Source organism: Ostrinia nubilalis, chromosome 9 (genome assembly GCF_963855985.1).
Source record: "Ostrinia nubilalis chromosome 9, ilOstNubi1.1, whole genome shotgun sequence".
In the NCBI taxonomy this organism is placed as follows: domain Eukaryota; kingdom Metazoa; phylum Arthropoda; class Insecta; order Lepidoptera; family Crambidae; genus Ostrinia; species Ostrinia nubilalis.
The window spans coordinates 13,388,665-13,394,178 of record NC_087096.1 but is presented as its reverse complement, the minus strand read 5'-3'; positions in this window follow the sequence as shown (position 1 = coordinate 13,394,178).

Here is a 5,514-nt window from a genome sequence, read left to right as displayed (position 1 = left end):
GATATAGCTGACAGTGGCGTATGACGTGTACTACGCCACAGATAACATAACTGTTATAAAAAGTTATAAACTGTATAAAGATAGTTATATCTTTTATAGTCACCAAACGGTTCACGTCACGAGGACTAGAGATGGGTAGTGGGTTAAAACCCATTTCACCCGATTGGGTTAAAACTGGGTGATTTGGGTAAAAACCCGGTTTTTACCCATTATCACCCATTCTGGTGGGTGAAAACAAAAATAGCGTTTTTTTTAAAGTGAGAAGTGGTATTTGTTGCTAAGGGGGCGTTCTAGTGTTACGTAATGCAATCTGGGGGAAGAGGAGGTCTTGAAAAACGTTACAATGCGTTACAGCGGCGGAAGGGCGGTTCGATTTCAAGTTTTTAAGCAGAAGTACTTTGTAGTTGGTGTTGTTATTTGTAACTTTATACCGTAATGTCACCAAAGAGAGAGTTTGGCATCTTTGGCATCCCCCCCCCCCTCCCCCCCCCCTCCATGTCCTTGCCATGATCACAAATTATTGTGTTCCTACTAAATTTCTTCTAAATCGGTTCAACGATTCTTGAAATAACACCATTTTATAAAATAATTGGTCACATCATCATAACGTGATCAATTTTACGATTTGGCCACGATATAAATGCATATTAGTGTTAAATTTGACTTATCCCTTAATTTGGCAGACTCATTATTTATCAAAAAATAAAAATACATCGTCGGATTTATGTTCTTAGGGTTATTTATAGGTCAGAAAAAAATATATAAAAAATCGGAACTTCACCAAATAGAAAAAAAACAATGTTCATCCCGATGAACACTGCCAAATATACAGAGAATTTTAACTGTTCATTGGGGTGAACATTGCCAATTTAGGGTAGCGGCATTAAATTAAAACAATTATTCATATAAAAAGTAAAATTTATATTATTAAACGCTTTTTGGTGCACAAAATAGTAAGAAAGTACCTATTACCATACAATTTTGTGTGATCGTTGAGGTAAAACAATGTTTAATGTTTTTAAAGAAAAAAATCATAATTTTTTCTTGTTTTTATTCATGTAACTTAAAAGTGGACAAGTCGCACTAAATAATAAAAAAACAGCTCCCACATTTATAAAATATATTCTTCAGGGTTTAAATAAAAAAGTAAAAATGATTTTAATCAAAAATATTCTTTGGAACTACAAACTTTGAATCTACAAACAACCGCTAAATTAAAATATGTAATTATTTTGCATGAAAATTTAGAAAACAATTATGTCCACTTTTACCAGTAACAAAACATTATTCTGATATTACATTTCATGCAATATACAGTATTAAGCTGCCAACATCCCAAACAAAATAAAAAATTACTCTAAATAAAGAAATTAGTCCACTGAAATAAAATTAAGCAAAAATAAACGTTTCATAGCCTATTTGACAACGTTCACTGGGATGAACAATCAAAGATTATTAGTAATTTGGCAATGTTCACTGGGATGAACACTCGACTTTGACCTGGTATAACATGGCTTATTTATTAAATGAGCATTGTAAATCAATCAAGTTATTAAGCATGAACACTATGTAATACGTTAAAACCACTGTCATTACTCAATTATAATAAAAAACATGTAAAGCTTGAATAAACACCTTGACACTAAAGCCTGGTCTTCGCTATGGCCGGCATTTTGGCTAAAATTAACACTTTCAGACTGTGACTAGCACATAAAAATATTTCTCTACCAAAACTTAAGTATATTTTCTAGTGAAAAAAAAAACTTACCAGAAATTAAGACGTATGCACTCGGCATATTATTTTTTTCAATCGAATGTTCATCCCAGTGAACAAAATCAAATGTTCCTACTAAATTTCTTCTAAATCGGTTCAACGATTCTTGAAATAACACCATTTTATAAAATAATTGGTCACATCATCATAACGTGATCAATTTTACGATTTGGCCACGATATAAATGCATATTAGTGTTAAATTTGACTTATTACTTATTAATCAATAAACTTAAATGAGAAAAATTCAATAAAAATAAAGAAAAGATACCAATTGAAATAATTATAAAATTATTTGTTTTCACCCGCCTCTTCCCCCAGATTGCATTACGTAACACTAGAACGCCCCCTTAGCAACAAATACCACTTCTCACTTTAAAAAAAACGCTATTTTTGTTTTCACCCACCAGAATGGGTGATAATGGGTAAAAACCGGGTTTTTACCCAAATCACCCAGTTTTAACCCAATCGGGTGAAATGGGTTTTAACCCACTACCCATCTCTAGTCCTCGTGACGTGAACCGTGGGGCGTTCTAGTGTTACGTAATGCAATCTGGGGGAAGAGGAGGTCTTGAAAAACGTTACAATGCGTTACAGCGGCGGAAGGGCGGTTCGATTTCAAGTTTTTAAGCAGAAGTACTTTGTAGTTGGTGTTGTTATTTGTAACTTTATACCGTAATGTCACCAAAGAGAGAGTTTGCTCACTTTAAAAAAAACGCTATTTTTGTTTTCACCCACCAGAATGGGTGATAATGGGTAAAAACCGGGTTTTTACCCAAATCACCCAGTTTTAACCCAATCGGGTGAAATGGGTTTTAACCCACTACCCATCTCTAGTCCTCGTGACGTGAACCGTTTGGTGACTATGTAATAAGTCAAATTTAACACTAATATGCATTTATATCGTGGCCAAATCGTAAAATTGATCACGTTATGATGATGTGACCAATTATTTTATAAAATGGTGTTATTTCAAGAATCGTTGAACCGATTTAGAAGAAATTTAGTAGGAACACAATAATTTGTGATCATGGCAAGGACATGGAGGGGGGGGGGGGGAGGGGGGGGGGGGGATGCCAAAGATAAGTCAAATTTAACACTAATATGCATTTATATCGTGGCCAAATCGTAAAATTGATCACGTTATGATGATGTGACCAATTATTTTATAAAATGGTGTTATTTCAAGAATCGTTGAACCGATTTAGAAGAAATTTAGTAGGAACACAATAATTTGTGATCATGGCAAGGACATGGAGGGGGGGGGGGAGGGGGGGGGGGGGATGCCAAAGATGCCAAACTCTCTCTTTGGTGACATTACGGTATAAAGTTACAAATAACAACACCAACTACAAAGTACTTCTGCTTAAAAACTTGAAATCGAACCGCCCTTCCGCCGCTGTAACGCATTGTAACGTTTTTCAAGACCTCCTCTTCCCCCAGATTGCATTACGTAACACTAGAACGCCCCCTTAGCAACAAATACCACTTCTCACTTTAAAAAAAACGCTATTTTTGTTTTCACCCACCAGAATGGGTGATAATGGGTAAAAACCGGGTTTTTACCCAAATCACCCAGTTTTAACCCAATCGGGTGAAATGGGTTTTAACCCACTACCCATCTCTAGTCCTCGTGACGTGAACCGTTTGGTGACTATAAAAGATATAACTATCTTTATACAGTTTATAACTTTTTATAACAGTTAAACACTATAATAATTTATATTAACAACGGCCGACTTCCTTGATCGCTCTCGCGAGTTTGGAGTTTGGAACTTTGGACTAAAATTGCGGCCGATGTAAATTAAAATGAAATACGTACAAGATACGAAACGATACAACAATGATGACAGATTTGACACTGACAGATATAGCTGACAGTGGCGTATGACGTGTACTACGCCACAGATAACATAACTGTTATAAAAAGTTATAAACTGTATAAAGATAGTTATATCTTTTATAGTCACCAAACGGTTCACGTCACGAGGACTAGAGATGGGTAGTGGGTTAAAACCCATTTCACCCGATTGGGTTAAAACTGGGTGATTTGGGTAAAAACCCGGTTTTTACCCATTATCACCCATTCTGGTGGGTGAAAACAAAAATAGCGTTTTTTTTAAAGTGAGAAGTGGTATTTGTTGCTAAGGGGGCGTTCTAGTGTTACGTAATGCAATCTGGGGGAAGAGGAGGTCTTGAAAAACGTTACAATGCGTTACAGCGGCGGAAGGGCGGTTCGATTTCAAGTTTTTAAGCAGAAGTACTTTGTAGTTGGTGTTGTTATTTGTAACTTTATACCGTAATGTCACCAAAGAGAGAGTTTGGCATCTTTGGCATCCCCCCCCCCCTCCCCCCCCCCCCTCCATGTCCTTGCCATGATCACAAATTATTGTGTTCCTACTAAATTTCTTCTAAATCGGTTCAACGATTCTTGAAATAACACCATTTTATAAAATAATTGGTCACATCATCATAACGTGATCAATTTTACGATTTGGCCACGATATAAATGCATATTAGTGTTAAATTTGACTTATTACTTATTAATCAATAAACTTAAATGAGAAAAATTCAATAAAAATAAAGAAAAGATACCAATTGAAATAATTATAAAATTATTTGTTTTCACCCGGTGTAAACACCCACGGGTGGAATGAAACGGGTTTTTATTGGGTTTTTACCCTCATGTGGGTTTTTACCCGGGTGGAAACCCATCTCTAACGAGGACTAATTGAGAACATTTTAAATTGATTTAGCCTGAGCCCCGATTACGGTAACTTTTAACGTCTACAATCCAGACAAGCTTCTTGATTCTGCGATACGATTGGTCGTTCAACAGCGTACGTCAGCTGTTTTGACCAATCGTATCGCAGAATCAGAAGCGCGTCTGGATTGTAGACGTTAAAAGTTACCGTAATCAAACCCTCGCCATGTTGCGGAAAATTAATGGTACTAATTTCTTTTAATGGCAACAGTAACTGAAAACTTCATTGACATGTCACCTTGCATGTCAGTCTATTGCTGTCAAAGTGTAAACAAACTTTATTTTAAATGTGCGCAATTGATTTTGTGAATTAAATTGCTAAAATCTTTTTATAGTCGTGAAAGAAAAGTGGTTCACAATGTGTTAAAGTATTTGTCGAAGAGAAATACTAAGGGTTCGGACAATATTTTCATTGAATAATGTTTCCGACAAAGGTTGTCAAATTGACTGACATGTTTATCGTATAGTACAGTCAACTATGAAAATTAGCTGTGGTTTGTTTCAACTACCTATTTTAAAGTTTTTTGTCACTTTGTAAGTATTGAATTTTATGGAATTGGGAAAGAAGTACCGAGTTTGAAGCGTTCATGAGCAGACATTGTAGTTGAATATTCAAGTTCAGAATTTGATTATTGATGAATAATAATAATCCTACTTGCTCGATTGATGGTTTCATTTAATTTATTTAAACCAGTTTACCTATAATATAATACGTTTTTGTTAATTTATGAAAATATTAAATAAGCCTATAATCCTGAATCCTGATACATAAAGTTAGCCTATTAATTTAATACAGGTACGACTGTACCCAGTGTTGCACTATCAAATGCAATTGAAGCGCCTCTATGCCAGGGTTTTTATGTTCCTGGTCAGGCTATACCTATATTTTCTTTCTACTCAAATAGTGCTTGGATGGAAGTCTACTAGAGGGCATAACGAAACGTTGCGGAAAAGTTCATTGACCGATTATAGGTCAA